Raw genomic sequence first — 21,951 nt, forward strand, 5'->3', positions numbered from 1 at the left:
GGTCAACCTGCCATCTGGGGAAGGGGTGGGGGGAAGGAGGGGAAAAATTGGAACAAAAAGTTTTGCAATTGTCAATGCTGAAAAATTACCCATGCATATATCTGGTTAAAAAAAAAAAAAAAGTATAATAACAAACAAAAAAAGTTCCTTGTGGGGCCTCCCTGAAGAACAAAGAAGAGATAATGTGGCTTAGTAGGAAGAGCAAGGCACTGAGGAGAAGATCTGAATTGGCCCAGAATTAGAGGGCCTTCCAATCTTTCCTTTGCTACAGCTGGTGGGACTTCAGGGGCCCATCTGTAAATGAGGAGACTGACCAGCTGGCCCTGTGGGTCCGGCTCTGCGATCCTCTGATCCCTGAGGTGGTCTGCAGCTTGTACACATGCTACAGGGGTGCGTGGACACTGGGGCTGTGACGTAACTGTCACAGGGCACTCCTGGGGAGCAACCTCCTGGGCCAGAGCAGCCGGACTTCAGGGGCCAGCGTGACCGGAACCGGATCTGTCCGGCTTCTACCGCCACGAATGCCGTCTGTTACAAAAGCACAAAGTGTTACAGAGGGGCACGGACGGCCAGAACGTCCGAGCCAGGAGGGCCCTCAGTAGTTCCCTAGCCTGGTGTTTTGCGGAGGAGGACACAGAGAAGTTAAACGGCTTCTGTGCTCTTGGGGCAGTAGAGAGAGCACCGAAAGTTCTCTCTGAGTTCGAATCCAGCCTCGGACCCAGCCTGGTTGTGTGACCCTGGACAAGACACCCCGGTGTCTCTGCCGAGAAACCCCCAGACGGGTCGCGAAGAGTCGGACCCACAGCGAGGTCACAGTGCAAACCGCTGCGATGTGTCTTGACTATTTGGCAACTTGCCCTGCTTTTTAGTAACTAGGCTGCGGCTCCGGGCCCGAAGTGAGGCGGAACCGAACCGCCGCTCGATGCAGACGGGGAGCTGGTGACAGATGTCCCCCGAGACTCCCGTGCGTCAGAGACGGGATCAGCTCCCACCCGTGCGTCAGCCCGCGGGGCCACGCAGCCCTGCTGGGGAGCATGTTCCCTAGTTCCGGGACAGACAGGTGGGAATGAAGCTGAATTTACTGGAGTTGTGGACTCCCTGGCTGCCAGCAACGCTTCTCTATGGAAACTGACGGCTGGCACCCGAGGCATTAGTCACCCACCCCCTCCTGTACCCTCTGCGTACAGAAAGTGTCCCTCAGCGTCAAACACAAACGACGAACCAATGGCGCCTCGCCTCCGCCCTCCCGCTCGTCTCCTTATGAGGGGGATCCGGCTCCTCAGAGAAGATGTATCTCCTTCTTCAGGGTAAGCATGACTCTGATCCTGGCTGTCAAGAGAAGCTGCGGGAACAGCCCTAATCTTAAAAAAAAAATCAATGGGACTGAGAGAGGCGCTGTAAGAACTCTAATAAACCGTCCCTGGCAATTTAGAGCCTCGTTCCTCCTGTCCCTGGTGTCTATGAAATGTTTATTTACCGAGGAATAAAAGAGAAAAAAACAAATAATAGGCCACAATAACTTGGGGAGGAGGTCTGCTCTGGGTGGAGGAAGGAGGAAGTGAGCTCATTCACTCAGCAGAGATCTGTTAAAATCTGTGCTCCCCTGTATCCTAGGAGCTTAGAGTTGGGGGCACAATCTGATCCAATTCCTTCATTACATGGAGAAAAAAACCGACCTGGAGAGAAATGGTTTGCCCCAGGTCACATAATGAGTAAGCAAACAAAAAGGTGATTTGATTTGTTAAATTCCAGTTCCAATTCTCTATTTCATCCTGCTTTCTATGTGGCAAGTGCTGGGCAGAAGCTGTCCCACCTCTTGGATTCCCTGGGGGAAGACGCTGGTGTGAGGAGTCAGGCCTTGGGTTCGAGGCTTTCCCACTTGCTCTGTGACTTTGGGCTAATCATCTGACCTTGCTGAATCTCAGCTTCCTCATGTGGAGAATGAAGGGGTTTGGAAGGTCTCTTCTAGCACTGCATTCTATAGCCCCGTGTTTACTATAAAAGCCAGGCTTTTATTGTATTGGGACGGCCTGACGCCCCCGGAGATATACAATAGTTACACAGTGGCCAAGGGTGGTTTCTGGAGGAGGTGGCCTTGGAGATGGACTCTGCAATAGGCAGAGCTGGAATGGAGGGGTGGGGGCTCACGCAGAGAAGGAGCCCTGCTGGATGCATATTAGTTTTCTTTTAAAATGTAATGTGATCTATGTTTCGTGGTGTTTTTATTTAGTTATTTAAATATTTCCCAATTGCACTTAATCTGGCTTGGCAGCACTGGGCAGCATTGTGGCTGGGCTATATTTGACATCTTTGGTGTAGAGCAAACATTCATAGGGAGTGAGGGGAGCTAAAATACAAAAAGGAGAAAGTGCTGAATGTACATTTAGGAGCTGCACAGAGAGAACATGGAGGGGAGCAGAGTAGAGAAAACTGGAAGGGGGGGGGGAATTTTGAGAACCAGTCTAAAGGATTTGGATTTTATTTAGTAGGAACTGAGGAGTCCTGGAGCTTATCAATGCCTAGCTCAGTCTGAGGTAACAAATGGGCATTCATTAGTGATTCATCGATGCTAATGCCGTCTCAGCTGCCATTCCCCTGCTGGGATATCAACCTGAACAGCCAGTCAGCAAACATTTATTGAGTGCCTGCTAGGTGCCTGGAACTGTGCTAGATGCAGAGGGTACAAAAAGAGGCAAAAGCCAATCCATGGCCTTGAGGAGCTCACAATCTAATGGACAGCACAGTGATTTCTTTCTAACTCTGGCCTAGCATTCATAAAATAATAAGGCCTCTAGTTCCCTGTAGTGGGCCTGCACCACTCACCTAATCCTAGAATGTTGGAGCTGGGGGAGGAGGGGAAGGGAATCAACAGACTATCTCTAGAGTATGAGGTTGGTTTTTTGAGCCGAGTTTGTTAAAGGTGAAAGGTTATTACTTCCAGATGTGACAGAGTTGTAGGAACACCTGACAGAAAGCTCAATTTTCTGGTCTGCAAAATGGAGATAATACTACTTGTCCCATCTGCTTTGTGAAGATCAAATGAGGTAATGTGTAGAAAATACTTTGTAAGCTTCAGTTTGCTATGCAAATGTCAGTCTAAAAGATTATCTCCCAAGAACGGAAAGTATTTAAAAGCTACTTGGCAATGGAACTGTCCAACCTTGAGATTTCTGGAAGAGTAGAAAGTCATCTCTCTCCTCTCTTGCCATTGATTCCCTCTCTCTTCCAAGTTCACACACTCAGGAAGCAGCAGACCTCATCAGCCTTAGCTGATGGCAGAGGCAGCAATATAGGGGGAGCCAGACACGGTGGCCATTTTTTACATATTAAAGTTCTGAGTGGAAAACCCATCTGGAGATGGTGTCTGTGATCCAATTTCTCTCCACTTCCTACTGACTTTCCTCCTGAGGCTTCGGCTCTGAGGTGCTCAGCTGGTACATGCATATTTGAGAGAGCTCCCAGAAGCACATCTTTGAGAGAACCAAACAGGCAGCAAAGAGATACACTGATTGCATGAAATTTGTTTGGTTGTAAAGCTGTGAGGTAAATTCAGACTCTTGGCACTGAATGAACAGATCTCAGTTAATAATATTAAAAATGTGCTAAATAGTTACCATAATATAATACGTTTTTTTTCTTCAAGGCATTTTTATCTTTCCTCTTGTTAGATTCTTCCAATAGCCCCAGAACAGTTGAGCTCAAAGGGCCCCAGAAAACAGAATACAGAATGGCATAGCTGGAGAGGACCTTGGAGATAATCTAGTACAACCCAATCATGTTATGGATGAGGAAATGGAGGACCTGAGAGAGAAAAAAAGATTGGCTCCAAGTTAGGGAGCTAGTGAGGACAAAGAACTCAGCTTTCCCAATTCCCAGAGTTTTCCCCCTCCTCTGCCCTCTCTCCTCTCTTTGGATTGGCAAGTTCTTGGCCTGGACCTCTGTTTCATGAGTTGCCCCAGGCCTTGCTCCTTTCATGCTCTATGCCATTCCTAGCTCTTCAGACTTTCCCTTTTTTTTTTCTCCAGCTGCTTTGCCCCAGGTAAAGTACCAGCACTTTCTCCTCTATTTCCTCTTCTAGTTCTTTTTTATGTCTGGACTTCCCCCATTAGAATGTGAGATCCTTGGGGAGCTACTTTTTTATTAGCATACAGTGCTTGGTACATAGTGAGAGCTTTATAAAGGCTTTGTCCCGACCTTTGTCCAGTCTATCAACATAGCCAGTCTATGCGACAGGTGGGCAAATTGAGACAGAACAATGATGTGCCATCGGGCCAGGAGAGGCCTTGGAGATGATGGAGTCCAGTTTTCTCATTTTATAGAACCGAGACAAGCTACTTGGGACAAATCTGACATCTTTCCCCTGTGCACACACTGCCTCAAACACCCAGGTCTCCTTTAGCTTTTATCTCCCATTTTTTGTGCTTTTGCAATGGCCTTCCCCCACACCTCCTAGTCTTTCTCTTCCTGTAAGACACCTCAGGCACCATCTTCTGCTTGGAACCCCTCCAGTATTCCCAAGTGCTAGAGCCTTCCCTCTCTCCCTCCCTCCCTCCCCAGCGACTTTATGTTCATCTGCATTGTATTTGCATGTATTCACCTTGTGTTTGTTCTGCATATACTTATGCACATTCCCAGGGAAAGACTTGCTTTTGTCTTTCTGTGCCCAAAGCTTAGCTCAGGCTCAGGTACATAGTCTGCACTTAACAAATGCTTGCTGATTGGTTCGTTTTATAGACAGAACAGTTTCACATTTATGATGATTATGAGGGCTGCATAAGAGTTGGGAGGGTGGTGAGTGTGAGGGTTATGACTCACATTGTGTGAAATTAAAAATTGAAGATCCAAGGTTGAGTGAATTGTTCAAGTCACAAAGCTAACAAGTAACAGCACACAGAACTTCCTAATTCTCCAGGCCATCACTCACTGAATTTCACCATGCCTCTCAAATTCAGCTTAACCCTATTTGAAAAGTGGGCCCATTATATGTCACGTCCTGAATGTTGTGCTTAAATATAATTGCAGCAGGTTGTCCTAATTCATTTATTTTCAGCACCTGGAGTAAGGGCCTCTTAAATCACTTGCTTCTGGTTTGCATGCACTGCAGAGCAGCATCAAAACAATGGACAAATTCTGCTTCTGGACAAGAACTCTGGCCTTTCTAAAGCCAGATGGAACCATTGGGGTGAACATGTGGAGGCCATAGCTCCCTTCACAACTGTCTTTACTCATCTGCACGCAGAGCAAGACTGCCACAGGGGCTGGGGCAATAGATTTCCTTGTCTGCTCTTTTTGAGGGAGGGGAAAACCCAAGACTAGAAGCTCTAACCCTGTTCTTTGTAAGACTAGGGAAGATGCCCACAACTGACCAGGTCTCCAATCTGGGTTTCTTTCATTGTTCTATTTTTGGCTTTAGCCCATGACAAAACTATCACTGGGGAAACAAATATGACCAGAAAATGTCACAGAAAGAAAGAATCTCAGCAGTCATCTAGTAAGTCCGACAAGAATTCCTTCTATATGATAAGAATAACCCACATCCCTGTAGTGAAAAGCCTTGGGAGGTAGGTAATGTCAGTATTATTCTTCTGTTGATGCTATCACTTTCAAAAATTGTGAAAATGTATAAGATGGTTTAAAGACAGAACTTCAGTATATTAATATTTGTCAACTGTCAGGAATTTTCCATTTGTCTAAAACCTGAAAATGTGGTTAGTTTCAATTTATAAGTAAGGAATCAATAAAATGTCAACTGTTAAGGAAACATAAAGATATTCAAGCCCGAAAATGTGGTTAGTAAAATTTTGCCATTTGAGGTAAAAACTCTTAGGAGTCTAATTTACTGTTGTTTTGAGTTTTGATTACAGGGAGGGTTATCTAAATGCCATGAAGCCAATAGTAGAACATGACATATACTGCAGTTTGAAAACTGCTATCAGTGGATGTCTGTGTCTGGAAAAAGTTTTGAGGATGACCTTGACATGGCACAAGATAAGAGCCTCTTGACTTAATTTCTCCATTGTATTATTTCCTTTCTGAATAGGAAATTTCTTCTCCTGGTTGATCTAAATCTTTCTTTTGATACTCTGTCACTATGTCAGATATGTCTCATGCCTGGAATCAAACAAAGTTAAGGAAGTTTTTTAGCTTGTTATGATATGTATCAGATCAGTCTGTGCCCTTGAAGAGATAAGTCTTGACGTTGTTTATAACTCTTCTTTCCTTTCCTTTCAGAGCAGCTGAGCAGTAATATGTTTTTAAGTACAATACTAAATCTTTTAATTAATGGAACATCTCTGTTGCTATAATAGAATGCAAGCATGAAAAACTTGTAATTTTAATCTGTATTTATAGACAACTTTTAATATAGGGATGATATCCTCTTAAAATGGCAATTAGACAAAATAAGAAAAAGATACAATGTAAACATTTTCTAATTAAATGAATTAGTAAATTTTTAGAAAGCAGTAGGATTAGTTTTCTCTAAGAACTATATACATATGTATATGATTGGTTTCCAAATGTATCTTGTATGGAAATTAAGGTTTTGCATATGCTTTAGTAATAAGTTCTCAAAATTGGATTAAAGATTTTACATATAAAATTATTTAATAATTTTAAAGAAATTATTTCCCCATTTAAAAAGTATCTATCCAATCACTTTATCCAAAGATAGAAGAGTTTGTTTTATAAGTTTGATCTCATGAATATTTTTTTGATTTCTTTTTTTAATTAAAGCTTTTTAATTTTAAAAAATTCATGGATAATTTTTTCAACATTAACCCTTACAAAACCTTGTGTTTCAATTTTTCTCCTTCCTGCCACTCTCTCCCCTAGAGGGCAAGTAATCCAATATATATTAAACATAGTAAAAAAAAAAGTTAAATCCAACATATGCATACATATTTATACAATTATCTTGCTGCACAAGAAAAATCAAATCAAAAAGAAAAAAAATGAATAAGAAAACAAAATGCAAGCAAACAACAAAAAGAGTGAAATGCTATGTTGTAATCCACCCTCATTTTCCACAGTCCTTTCTTTGGGGGTAGATGGCTCTCTTCATCATAAGATCATTGGAACTAACCTGGATCATCTCATTGTTAAAAAGATCCATGTCCATCAGAATTGATCATCATATAATATTGATGTTGCCACTAACCTGGATCATCTCATTGTTAAAAAGATCCATGTCCATCAGAATTGATCATCATATAATATTGATGTTGCCACTAACCTGGATCATCTCATTGTTAAAAAGATCCATGTCCATCAGAATTGATCATCATATAATATTGATGTTGCCATGTATAATGGTCTCCTGGTTCATCTCATTTCACTCAGCATCAGTTCATATAAGTCTCCAGGCCTCTCTGAAATCATCCTACTGGTCGTTTCTTATAGAGCAATAATATTTCATAACATCATATACTGTAATTTATTCAGCCATTCTCCAACTGATGGGCTTCCACTCAGTTTCCAGTTTCTAGCCACTACAAAGAGGGCTGCCACAAACGTTTCTGCACATGTGGGTCCCTTTCCCTCTTTTAAGATCTTTTTGGGATATAAGCCCAGTAGAAACACTGCTGGGTCAAACTGGGTTACAGTTTGATAATTTTTTGAGCATAGTTCTAAATCATTCTCCAGAATGGTTGGATCTGTTCACAATTCCACTAACAGTGTATCAGTGTCCTAGTTTTCCTACATCCCCTTCAACATTCGCCATTATCTTTTCCTGTCATCTTAGCCAATCTGAGAGGTATGTAGTAGTACCTCTCGTGAATATTTTAAAAAGATTTTTGTATAAGTATTGAATTGCTTGCTGTCTAAGGGAGGGAGTAGGGGAAAGGGAGGGAGAAAAATTTGGAACACAAGGTTTTACAATGGTGGATGTTAAAAAACTATACACGTATTTTGAAAATAAAAAGCTAAAAAAAGATTTTTATATAAGGTATACAGTCCTTAGGTAAAGATGAAAACAGCAAGTGGCATATAAAAATGGAAATTCTCTAACATTTTAGGATTGAAGAACCAAATTTAAGAGATTGTGCTAAATTATATTACGTCCTGGAAGATTTTAATATGGAACCTTTACAAATGATATGGAACTAGAAAAACAGCCCTCTTCAGAATTGCCCTGAGAATAAAACCTATTTCAAAACATTCAAGAGATGATATTTCTAAGGACCAGAAAACTACATGTGAAATCTGGGATTCAAAATATGCTTAAATGGACATTAGCAGTGGATCACTAGAATACAAGGAGACCTGATATTAGTTAATATTGATAATCATCATTGAATTATTTTGGCTTTTTTTCATGCTGTTTATGTTTAAGTTTTCTTGGTTACCTTGGTGACATGTAAATCTCCTTTCTCAAAAGTAGTCAATTGTGAGTCCTCTGTAGTTTAATCTGTAAGCTGACTTACATAATTCTGATTATGAATTTATGAAAAACCTTATATATAAGTGATCAATAGGGGGAGTAGACTATCTACTCCCCCAAAATGAGTAAAATTGAGGGAATTGAAGAGATTAGATTGTTATTGTGGGAATTGCATGAATTATAGACTCATTTATGTTTTATTTGAAAACTGGCCCACTGTTCAATAAGTTATTGTTTGACTTTGATTGACACTTTGGGGGGGGCAGCTAGGTGGCACAGTGGATAGAGCACTAGCCCTGAATTCAGGAGGACCGAAGTTCAAATCTGGTCTCAGACACTTAACACTTCCTAGCTGTGTGACCCTGGGCTTAACCCCAGCCTCAGAGGAAAAAAAAAAAAAGACATTTTGGGGAGTGGGATAACTCCTTTTCTGAATTCAGGGAATGCCATATATTTCTCTCCCCCTCCCAACTTTGAAAGTCCTTAATCTTTTATCCAGTTAGAAAACAGATTACCTAATAGTATATTATTTCCTTTTAATTAATTGACCTTATTTGATTGTTTTAAATATCTATTTAATTGTTTTTAATATTTAAACGTTTGTCTCCTTTTATATTCAGAGGTCTAGTCCTAAACTGAGGCATTGCTTAATAAATTGATGAAATCTTTGTTTTTCTCAGGCATTTCATTTTTCATCTGTTGCAACATTCTCTCTCCCTCTCCTCTCTCTCTTTCTCCTGCTCTTCCTCCCCTTCTCTCTTTTTCCTCTCTTCCCCTTCCCTTTTCCTCTTTCTCTCTCTTTCTTTCTTCTTTTTCGCTCTCTCTTTGTAACTAATGAGCTTCTGCCCTAATCAATTCAATCCCCCATCCTCTTACTGTCTCCCCACTTCCATACCTTTCCTCATATTCCCTACCCTTCTTCCCTCCATCCTGGACTTGAAAGAGAAGACCTGAGAAGGATAACATCTCCGTCTTCAATGATATCATGGGAGATAAGACCTGATCTTTGTGAGCCCCAAGGGTAGAACTGGCATTATTGGGTTGAAGGCATTGTGGTTTAGGGGAAAGAGCACTTGACTGGAAGTCATGAATTCTAGTTCTGGTACTAACATGTATGACTTGGACTGTACATTCCCTTCCCCACTCCCCCCCCCCCACCTCTGTCTTATTTTTTTTCATCTGTAAAATGCTCTGCCAATGTATAACAGGGCTGTGAGAAAAAAAAATAAATAATGGACATAAAATATTATGTAAACCTAAAAACACTAAATATGTGTAGAGAGCCCTCTTATTTTTACAGATGAGAACATTGAGGCTAAGACAGGAGTGACTTGTCCCAGATCACAGACGTAATTAATGGCAAGGACCAGAACTGACATTTTCTTTCCACTACACCACGCTATCCCACAGCTCTTTCTTGGGCTCCGAGGAGAAAATGGCTGTGGTGCTTGCTCTGGACATAGGTAGCTAAGTTTAGTGCAGCAGGGTACTGGAGTCAAGGGTTTCCTCAGCTAAGGAAGCACTCTGCACCTCAGATTCATTCAGGTGGGTTCAGTTAGTAATTACTAAGATGTCCCACTAGGGGGAAGCATTGACTCTCATTATAATCTTTCGGATTCATTCCCATGGCAGAGATATTTGTAAAAGCTCTTAGGGCAGTGCCTGGCACATAGTAGGCGTTAAATAAATGTTTATTTACTGTCTCATAGAATCTTAGTGTTAGAAGGAAGCTCAGAGCATGTGTAGTTTTAACCCACAAGTGAATAAAGAATCTTCCCTACAGCAAGCACTGATCTCCCTTTGTTCAAAGTCCTCCAGGGAGGGGAGCTTGCTCCAGGCCAGCCCATTCCTCTCTGGTATAGTTCTAACATGTGGAAGATTTTCCTAATAAAATTCAGCTAGAACCTTTCTTTTTGCAGGACAGCCCCCTTCCTCCAGGTCCTTGTAGGTGGTTCTCATGACTTCCCAAGTCTTTTCTTCTCTAAGAGAAATTGCCTCTCTCGGGAAGCTTTCTGGCTGATTCACCAATGGCCTTACCATTTGACGAAATACACTACTTGAGTCAGAGCTAAGTAGAGTGAGAAGTTCATTTCCTTAGTCCTAGACATTACAGCTTTTCCAAAAATTTGACTTGCTCTTTAACATTAGCTTTTTTGATTGCATATCCCACTGCTGACCCCCTGGAGTTGTGTCAGATAAACTACTGCCTAGTCAGTCAGCTGACAACTATTAAGAGCCTACTATATGCCAGGCACTGTGCCAAGTCCAAAGGACATAAAGAAGGACAGAACCAGCTCTTAGCCTCCAAGAGCTCACAATCTCATGGGAGAAGACAATGTACAAATTGTTGTTCAGTCGTGTCTAATTCTTTGTGATCACATTTGGGGTTTTCTTGATAAAGTACTGGAGTAGTTTGCCATTACTTTTGCAGCTCATTTTACAGATGGGGGAAAAGAGTCAAGCATGGATTAAGTGATTTACTACGGATCACACAGCTTGCATCAGAGACTGGATTCCAACTGGAAGGCTTCCCGACTCTAGGCCCAGTATTCTAGCTGCCCCCAATCTACAAATGACTATCTAGAAACAAAATAGCTAAAGAATAAATTGGGGCGAGGGGACATGGAGAATCTCAGGGGGGGAAGGCACTGTGATTAAGGAGGACTGGGAATGGCTTCTTACAGAAAGTAGGATTGTAGCTGGGATTTGATGGAAGCTAGGGAAGCTTAAAGTCAGAGATGAAGAGGGAGAATGTTCTAGACCTGAGGCACAGTGGGAGGCAATGGGAGATGGAGTATCTTGCAAAAGGAACAGCAAGAAAGCTAAAGTTACTGGATTGCAAAGTAAAGGGAGGGAGGTCTAAGAAGCCTGGAAAGAGAAAGAGGTTAAATTTTGAATGGTTTGGAGAGCTAAAGAGAGGATTCTTTATTTGATCATAGAAGTCATAAGGAGTCACTGAAGTTTACTGGTCCAGGGAGTGGCTCTTTAGGAAGATCATCTTGGTAGCTGAGTGGAGAATGAGACAAGAAGACCCAGCTGCAGTCTACTGCAGTTGTCCAGGTGTGAGTCTGGAGGATCCATCCCTAGTGGTGGCAGTGCCTGAAGAGAGACAGGAGCTTGTAAGAAAGATGTCACAGGAAGAAACAAGACGTGAGCAGGGACTGGATCTCTGAAGTGAGAGAAAGTAACAGCTGAGGATGACACCCAAGTGGCCTCTTACACCTCCTACTTGTAAAGTTGTTTTTTGCGACCTAAGTTAAGACCTGACATTTATTCCTATTTCAATCTTACTAGATTCAGCCCAAAGTTTTAACCCGTCAAGATCTTTCTGTTCCTGACTATGTTATCCAAGGGTAGCTAGGTAGTAGTACAATGTATATAAAGTGCCAGTCCTGGAGTCAGGAGCACTCTTCTTCCTGAATTCAAATCTGGCCTCAGACACTTTCTAGCTGAGTGACCCTGGGAAAGTCACCTAACCTGTTTGCCTTAGTTTCCTCATCTGTTAAATGAGCTGGAGAAGGAAAGGACAAATTACTCTAATGTCTTTCTACGAATATTCCAAATGGGGTCATGAAAAGTTTAACAAGACTGAAATAACGGAACAGCAAATGTTATCCAAAGTGTGGGCTCTCTCTTCTGTTGCCCTTGCAAGCACATAGAAAAGTAGAGATCTGTGCCTTGATGTTAAAAATGTTAAATAGCGCAAGGTCAAACACAGATCTCTAGGATATTCTACTTGAGACCTCCTTTGAAATTGAACCCCTAAAGACTGCTTTTAAGATCTAGCCATTCAAACAGCTCTGAATTCACCTGACTGTACTTCATTCTGGCTCAGATCTCTCTATCTTTTCTACAAGAATAGCACAAAAGACTTAAGCATTTTGCTAAGTTCCACATAAACTATATTGATAGCTCTCTCTTGATCTGGCAGTTTAATAACCCTCTTAAAAGATTAATCTGGCATAGGCTATTCTTGCTGCAACCACGAAGGTTCTTTGTGATTACTGCTTCTTTCTAGTCTATCCTTCAAGGCCCAGTTCCTTCAGGAAGCCTCACTCAACCATCCCAGTCAACAGACATCTCTTTCCCTTCTGAATTCCTCAACATTGACTATGCTGTATTATGAGTTACCCAGCCCCCTTAGTGTCTGGTCTTTTTTATTTTTCTATTTCCCCTCCTAATATTCAATTACATTTAATAAGCATTTGTTAAGTTCCTACTATATTCCAGGCATTTAACATATGTGCTTGGGGGTAACATAGGAGAATATAAAGACATGAAAGAAATAGTCCTTGGCCTCAAAAAGCTTACGTTTTATCGGGGAGAACAAATATGTAGAGAGATGAGTAAATGAGAAATATATGTAGAGTAACTTTGAGCATAAGAAAACAGACATTATGGAGAATTAGGAAGGGCCTTAAGTAAAAAGAAAAGCTACCTCTGATCTTAACATTGACTGTATCAGTGCTAAAATTCTATTTGGATTCATCTTGGCTTTTTTTTTTTTTTTTTTTTTTTTTTGTCAGTACAGTAAACATTAAGGGCCAACTATGTGCTGGGCATTGTGCTAAGGAAAGAAAAGACTGTCCCTATCTTCAAAGTTCTTATAATTTATTGGGGTGGGGGACAGAAAGACAGTACATCAAAAAAGCTGAAGATCTGGGAGTGGGAGGAGGATCCAACTTCTGAGACACAATGATGGCAGAATAGAAACTAAGCAGTGCAGCAGCAATGAAATATTGGGATTATTATCCCTTTTTATATGAAGACTTTGGGAAGACTTTTGGGGGGGAATTTTTGCTCTGTCCTCAGGTCCTCCAATCAGAGGGGCAAAGGCAATTGAGGTTCCTGATGAGGTGTGAGTACCAAAGCTGATAAAAATCTTCATGATCAGTTTTGTGGTGATGAGCAATCAATAAGGATCCATCCACAGGATTGATTGGTAAGAGTGTCTCACTTGGATTCAAGAGGACTATGTTCTAATCCTGGCTCTGCCACTTGATAGCTATGCGACCCATGGGAAGTTACTTAGCTTCTCTGAACCTCTGTTTTTTCATCTGTAAAATGGGAATAATGATACTTGTATTAACTTAACCACCTCCTAGGGTTGTCGTGAAAATGGCATTTTTTAAACTTTAAAGTGCTAGAGAATTATAAACTATTATTACAATGAACAATAGCAGATTCAAGGATTGGAACCAGCCTAAACCAGTGACATATTTTATATTTTAATATCTTCTGGATGAAGTCACACTTTGTTTTCTAGCCTTTTGCTCCAGTCTACTGACTTCTAAAAAAATCAATAGTGTCATTTTGGGGGCACCCATTTTATAATTCTGCTTATGGAAAGAACATTTGGGTAGATTTCTGAAAAATCATGCTCTTTCTTGAATTTCTAATTAGAATGTAAAACACATTTGTTCGGTGTTTGCAGCAAAATGGAAATATGTAATTGATTCTTTAAAAATGTGACCTCTTTGCTCATTTGAAAGTGCTTTTAGGGCAATATCCTGCATTACAGTCTTTCAACATAATTAGCCCTAGTAATTGCTCAACTTTTTGGCATAGTACATTTGCAGCTAATTCTGGACAGCTGACATTTTTGTATAGGCTTTTCTTTATTATAGTAGGAAAAGCTACTTGTCTTAGTGGCTACAGGGGTTGGCCTTGGCTTCAGGAATACCTAAGTCCAAATGCTTCCTTTGACATAGACTAGCTGGGGTGATTAGGGGCAAATCACTTGACTTTCCAGGGCCCTCAGCCAGTTTTGTAAGACTAGAGAATGGAGGGGGTGGGAAGAGTCTGGATATGGAGACTGAAGTGGATTTGAATCCTGGTTCTGCTAGTTCTGCTGGCTGTGTGACCCTAGAGAACTCACTTAAGGTGACAGAATCTGACTTTTCTCATCTGGATAATGAGGTAATTGGACTACCTCAAAAGACAATGAAAGTACCTTCTAGGATTTCCTGGATTTTATTCTGGTTGTTACTAACTAGCTACTTCCTTCCTTTCCCTTGGTCTCAGTTTCTCTATCTGCAAAATGGGGGTGATATTACTATCAGTCTTATAATGCTATCATAAAATCTAATGAGATGAAGGTTGCAAAGTGATTTGAAATCACAAAGCACTAACTATATAGACATAGTCTATATAGACAATAATATTAGTAATGTATTATTGTTATTATTGAGAGTTATTCAGCACTGAGAAACAAGGTCTTTGAGGATCTTCTGGAGTAGATGACACATATACATTTGCCTTTCAGGTTTCTTTCCAATAGCAAATACGTTAGTGACAGGAGATTAGAATTCTGATCTCCTGCCTCCTAGTCTTATCCTTCAAGAAGGGGGGGGAGTACCTTGTCCATAGAGTATATTGTCACCAGAAGTAAGTAAACCTGCTTGGAAAAAAGCTTTGTAGTCTTTGGGAACTGAGTGGGCAAAAAAAGGTTTTGTACTACTTGTTCTTGATACACTGTTTCTGGTAATACTCCTTTGTAAAACGAATTTATGTTAATTTGTAATGGGGGAACTCTGGGAAAGGTATACTTGAAGTAAGGATACTTACAGCAAGGTATTTAATCAGTGTGATTGATGAGAATGGTTCTCTAGTTCACATATACTTAGTGTTTTATAATGATATAATCATTCTAGTTTGCATATACTTAGTGTGATGTAATGATGCAATCAGACTGAGGTATTTAAAGGCTGAGAGGACTGGGGATGACAGCTCAAGCTGGAGCTTGATCTCAGACTCAGAGACTGTAGACAGACAGAGAATCAGACTCAGACACAGAGGAGACACAGATGAGGATTCATTGAGGAGACACAGAAGATGGAGAGAGAAACAGAGATCCTCCTGTTTGGTGGCTCTCTTGCCTCCTTTACTCCTCCACCTAAGACCAAGGCTTGTCCAGAGATCCTCCAGGGAGCTAGTCCGGATACTACATTAACTGATATTGGGGAAGATATTAATTGGTCAACTGACATTTGGGGAACTATACTAGATGGGAGTTCATAAGCAATAGTATTAGAAAAGACATCCTGAGTTCCTTAGGGAATTCTGAGGGGAAATGTAGCAGGTTCTCCATTAAAGCACCTGATTTTAGGCTCCTAAATGGAATTGGGAATGTGAGATGGTTTGTGCTACATATGCCTCAAAATAAAAACAAGGATGGGTGATGGGCTTTGAAGTTGTACAACTGTGTGGGCCAGGCTTACTGTGCCTCCCCTGCCTAGAAAATGATTCTTTTAATTGAAATTGTCTTCTGCAATCTCCAATTGATAAATGGTCAAAGGATATGAACAGACAATTCTCAGATGAAGAAATTGAAACTATTTCTAGCCATATGAAAAGATGCTCCAAGTCATTATTAATCAGAGAAATGCAAATTGAGACAACTCTGAGATACCACTACACATCTGTCAGATTGGCTAGAACGACAGGGAAAGATAATGCAGAATGTTGGAGGGGATGTGGGAAAACAGGGAAATACATTGTTGGTGGAATTGTGAATACATCCAACCATTGTGGAGAGCAATTTGGAATTATGCTCAAAAAGTTATCAAACTGTGCATACCCTTTGATCCAGCAGTGTTGCTACTGGGCTTATATCCCAAAGATATTTTAAAGAAGGGAAAGGGACCTGTATGTGCAAGAATGTTTGTGGTGGCCAGAAACTGGAAACTATGTGGATGCCCATCAATTGAAGAATGGCTGAATAAGTTGTGATATATGAATGTTATGGAATATTACTGTTCTGTAAGAAATGACCAACAGGATGATTTCAGAAAGGCCTGGAGCGACTTACATGAACTGATGCTGAGTGAAATGAGCAGGACCAGGAAATCGTTGTATACTTCAACAACAATACTGTATGATGATCAATTCTGATGGACGTGGCTCTCTTCAACAATGAGATGAACCAAATCAGTTCCAGTAGAGCAGTAATGAACTGAACCAGCTACACCCAGCAAAAGAACTCTAGGAGATGATTATGAACCACTAAATAGAATTTCCAGTCCCTCTAATTATTTTGTCTGCCTGCATTTTGGATTTCCTTCACAGACTAATTGTACACTATTTCAAAATCCGATTCTTTTTGTACAGCAAAAAAACTGTTTGGACATGTATACATAGTATTTTAATTTATACTCTAACATCTTTAACATGTATTGGTCAACCTGCCATCTTGGGGGGGCGAGGAGGGGAAAAATTAGAACAAAAGGTTTGGTGCAATTGTCACTGTTGTAAAATTACCCATGCATATATCTGGTAAATAAAAACTATTAAAATATTAAAAAGAAAAAAGAATAGTCCTGAATAAGAAAAAAAAAAAAAAGAAAAAGAAATTGTCTTCTGGTCCCATATGTTTTATCATTTTTTTAATGCCAAAAGAAAAAAAAAAAACATAACTTAAATTTTTTTTTCATCTTGATTCCATTATTCATTAGCTAATGAGCTTGGATAAATCAGTTTTGTCCTATGAAAAATGAGGCTAACACTGTATATCTTATAGATTTTTAGAAGAAAAATGGTGTGTGTGTGTGTGTATGTGTGTGTGTGTACTAAAGCACTAGGGAATGATTATTAATTCAACAAGGAATTGTAAAACCTCTTTCATGAGAATTATAATCGCTCAAAAGAATTTGGTCAAACTATTCATATTGTAAAAACCAAGTGGATGAAGAAAGTCTATCATTTAGACTAAATAGTTAGATGAACCACCCACAGAGCTAGGCAATTAGTATATCTTTCTGGTACAGCACTGTAGATGGACAATGAAGTGGGCCTAGAGTTAACCAGGAGGAGGAGAATGAGCAAGATTGCATTTAGGAAATTGCAGGATACTTTTAATGATTCCAAGCTTCTCTTGGAAAGGAAGGTCCATATTTTTAATAACAATATTTTTCTGGTGATGTGGGATGGCTGTGAGTCATGGAATGCCAATTTCTGAAGAAAGTTAATAGAAAAGGGTTTTATTATGAGCAATGAAGGGGAAGGAAACAATCAAATATTATCTCATTTGACCAAATGCTGAATAAATAAATAGGTTATAAAATGTCATCACTGAAGAACTGGGTAGAAGAATCAGAATAGGGTTATTATCCCATGTGACTGGAAAAGAATGTTGGTCAATCATGTGGGAGTAGGGGATAACTAATAACTTGCATGTTCCATTGGTATCTATCCAAAGATATAGATGTTGGGCAGCCCAAAACCTATGAGACTGATTGTTGGCCATCATCATTATCTTCCTCCTGGCCCACATTCCTTCTTTTATTATAGGCCATGAATGTAGGCCAGGAGGAAGACCTTGATCCTGCCCTTTATTAGCTTTTGTGTTTAGTTGTATGCATTTTCATGGTATGAATCAAAGAATTTCAGCAGACTGAAGAAAACTATGGCATTTCAGATCTAAACAGCTCTTTTCATTTTTATTTTTATTTTTTTTGAGAAATAATCCCGGAGGGACAAAAAGGAGAGAGAAAAGAAAGAGGACAAAAAGAAAAATCATGAAATTATATGAAGAGGATGGAGGCTGTAAATCAGGCACTGGTAGTCATGAATGGGAACTTTCTAATCCCAAATCAAATATAGGCATGGGACAGAGATATTGATCCTGCTAGTAAAAGGACATAAGTTCAAAGAAAGACTAAATGCCCGGAGGCTCTTATCAGCCAGCTGGATCTTTTGTGTTCCCATAAGGCTGAACCCTGGAAGTAAACACTAAGGGAAGTAAAGTATGGAGAGAAAGCTGCTGAGGTTTTCCCATCTAGCTGTGATTGGATATGTGAGGGCCTTGCCTTTAAAAAAAAAAAAAAAAAAAGAATTAAAATTTAAACTCTGAAGGTTTAAGTTAAAGAGAGATTTCACGATCTATTCTTAAGAGATAGAGCCTTTGCTGAGGACTCCAGAAGAAGCCAAGGAGAGAGGGAGGTAGGGAGTAGCAAAGATGCAATATACAATGGGAGAAAGCAGAATCAAAGTGCCTCCTTCAGAAAGCACCAACTTTCTGGGAGGGCTAAACTAGGGAGTAGGTCAATCACCTGATGACATTACCAGATGATAGCAGGCCTCAGTATAGGAGGCATGAAGTATTCCTTCAGCTGGGTACCCTGGGCACATATGTGTTCTGTGTGTAACCTCCCACATTTATTCTCATATTTAACCTCCCACATTTATTCACATGTATTCCCAATATGTGTGCCTTCCACACATATATAAACATGCAGATCCTGTCATAGTCTTCCCACTAGTAATATTTGTGTTTTTTTGGGGAGAGCATACCCCAGGTTTTTGGGGAGGATAGTTCAGTGCTATTTTTCTGACTAAGCTATTTCATGAAATTCCTTTGCTTTACACTAATTGGTGCCTCTGGCTGACTGGTTGGTAGAAGAAAATAAATCATTAGGGATTTATAAGCTGTGAGTTGAGGCCAGTTCAGTATCTTAGCAAATGAAACAACCATGGAATCATAGAATCCTGGAGTTAAAGGTGACTCTGCCCAACCCCTACGTGGAGTATGAATGCCTCCTCAATATCACTAAAAAGTCATCATATAGGGTCTGCTTCCAGTGGCAGGGAGCTCATTAAGACAACTTGTTCCATTTTTGGACGGTTCTGATCATTCAGAAGTTGGACCTTGGTCTTCAGCTGATATTGATTCTTTTAACTTCCCCCCATTGATCCAAGATCAATGGCCTCTGGGGCCAGGCAGAAGGAGTCTAATTCCTCTTCTCCTTGACATCTCCAGATATTTGAAGACTGCTCTCTCATGTGTTTTCTCCTCCAGAATGAATCTATCTAGGACCTGGGCCAGACTAATTGGGGGACCTCCCCACCTTGCTGCTTCTCCCCGACTGTGTTTCAGTATCTGGGACCCGCCTAGCAACACTGCAAGGCAATGATAAGAGATGCCAAAAAGCAGTGTAGGATTAAAAGTAGCCAAATGAAGCGTACAGACAAGAGCTGTGTAGGTCAGAGGATGGAGAGATCATAGTGAAACGGGCAGGAAGGTTAAGGAAAACTTCCTGGAGAAGCAGAATAGAAAAGAAATGCCAAAAAGGAGAGGGGAAGATGATGTTACTTGCAGGGAGTAGGGGAAGGGGATGTTGTTGGTTTAGCCAGGAGAAGGCTATATACCCTCACAGAGAGTCCCGCTGGTCTGAGGGGAAGGGGGCCACTGGGATTGTTTAAAGCTGAATCGTCAGCATTATCTTCATCCAAATTATAGACATTCCTGAGAGCCTCCTGTGCCTGTGAGAAGAGCTCTGTGCTGGGGCTACAGAGCTACTGTTGCTATGGGAACGAGAAGTTAAATGAAATGACATTATTCCACCTTTAGGAATCCTAGAAAAGGGAAGAAAACATGAAGATGAGTTATTAGAGAACAGAGAAGGAGGGAAGACAGAGCTCAGGAGGTGGGCATAGGACAAAGGATCTTAAAGATGGGGAGATGTTTGTGAAATGAAGGGTCTTTCAGATTCCTGGCTGCACTAAATCCTATGATTTCACCATGATCTTTGGAGACCACTTAGCCCAGTCCCTTTGTTTTGTAGAGCAAGGAACTGAAGAAATCACTTTCCCAAAGTCATGTAGGGATACACAATGGAAAGGCAAATAATTTTTTTTTTTTCCTGAAGTTTTCTTTAGAACATGAGATGAGCATGGTAGAAGTCCATTCTCAAGGCCCAGATCTGGTGTCATCTTCAGCAGTGATGCTCTCCCTGGTCCTTCCCCTCAGAGACAATAGGGTTAATAGAAAGACAACACTGGCTTTCAGGTCGCAGCATCTAGGTGCAAATCCTGGCTTGCTACTTCATGCCTATGAGATTTGGGGCAAACATTGTCATTGAGTCATTTCACTCATGCCCAACTCTTCACGAGCCCTTTTAGGGTTTTCTTGGCAGAGGTGTGGGATTGGTTTGCCATTTTCATCTCTAGCTCATTTTCAGTGTTAAGGAAACTGAGGCAGACAAGGTTAGGTGATTTGTCACACAGTTATTAAGTCTGAGACTGGATTTGAATTCAGGCCTGGAACTCTATCCTCTATACCACCTAGCTGTTTTTTGGACAAGTACTTTTCTTCTACTTAGTTTCCTCATTGGTAAAAGGAGAAGACTTGGAATAGACCCTGTCTAATCAGATTTCCTTCCAGTTTTCTAGATCTATAATATTATGAAAGGAAAGTTCTCAAAAAAAAATTTTTTGGGGGGAGAGGGGAGGCAATTGGGGTTAAGTGACTTGCCCAGGGTCATACAGCCAGGAAATGTTAAGTGTCTGAGGCCAGATTTGAACTTGCATCCTCCTGACTTCAGGGCTGGTGCTCCTCAAAAAATTTTTAAGACTACTTTATCTGCATCTCTGCCAATCCTTAGCACATTCTAGCCTTCATCATCCTTATCTCTCTCTCTCTGTCTTATCCTTCTCCATTCCCCTTCCTTTTTTCTCTTCCCTCCCCTACCTCAAAGCAACATGAAGGCAAGAAATGGCTCATTTTCCCTAAATTCTTTGCCTCTAGCTCAGTACTTTATATGTAGTGAATGCTTAATAAATATTTCTCACAATCTCAGAAATCAAAGGGGCCTCAGAAGTGTCTTCTGGTTCATATTGATCTTAAATAAGAATTCTTTCCCCAACAGAGCTAACAAATAGCTGTCTAGTCTTTGAAGAACTCTAATGAGGGGAAATCCATTAGCTCCTGAAGCAGTCTATTCCTTTTGGGGATAGTTTTTTTTTTTTTTTTTTTTTTTTTTGGTTGGTCTTCATTTTTTTAATCTCTTTTTAAAAAATTAATTTTATAATTATAATTTTTGACAGTATATATGCATGAGTAATTTTTTTATAACATTATCCCTTGTATTCATTTTTCCAGATTTTCTCCTCTCTCCCTCTACTCCCTCCCCTAGATGACAGGCAATCCCATACATTTTACATGTGTTACAGTATAACCTAGATACAATATATGTGTGTAAATGCAATTTTCTTGTTGCACATTAAGTATTGGATTCCGAAGGTATAAGTAACCTGGGTAGATAGACAGTAGTGCTAATATTTTACATTCAATTCCTTTTGGGGATAGTTCTAATTGTAAGGACATATTTTTTTTCCTGCATAGTCTAAATATGCCTCTTCATAATAATGAGGGAAAGGAAAGGAGGAACCCCATTTCTCAGCACATAGATAATTCCATAAGGTGCAGTGTCCCCTGTAACATGAATTTACAGGCCTGAAAACCTAGATTGATAAGTAAAAGGTTTATTGTAGGAATTTGGAAGTAAAGCTCAGTTAGAAAGACGCCAGGGCCAAAGGTGGCCGTTGGCGGGCAGGGACCCTTACATGGTCGGTAGGATACCATGTGTTATCTGGGAGGGCTCCTGCAATGAGGGCATTCCAGCTTGTTTCTTTTATACTTAGAAGATGATGGGCAGTACCCAGTTCTGGGGGCTTTTCAGTTAGCCCAGATCAGGTGAGGGCTGGGGGAAGCTGAGCTGAGAGTGGGGGGCTGGGCCCCGGATATTTAAAGAGTGCCTTTGACCAGGATTTGTGAATCAAGATCAATCATG

General features: G+C 40.6%; 1 long non-coding RNA gene across 5 annotated transcripts in view; it reads left to right on the plus strand.

Annotated features, from left to right (window-relative positions):
- The window catches only part of LOC141557649 (uncharacterized), a 92,961-nt gene that overhangs the window by 18,833 nt on the left and 52,177 nt on the right, over positions 1-21,951 (plus strand). The window contains exon 3 of one of the 5 annotated variants that reach the window (XR_012486858.1): positions 5,414-6,386. The exons of the other annotated variants lie outside the window; for them this stretch is intronic. This is a non-coding gene — a long non-coding RNA (uncharacterized LOC141557649). Of the gene's footprint in view, positions 1-5,413; positions 6,387-21,951 lie in introns of those variants that run through there. 5 annotated transcript variants of the gene reach the window in all.

The sequence above is a fragment of the Sminthopsis crassicaudata genome, chromosome 2, assembly GCF_048593235.1.
Source record: "Sminthopsis crassicaudata isolate SCR6 chromosome 2, ASM4859323v1, whole genome shotgun sequence".
Lineage (NCBI taxonomy): Eukaryota > Metazoa > Chordata > Mammalia > Dasyuromorphia > Dasyuridae > Sminthopsis > Sminthopsis crassicaudata.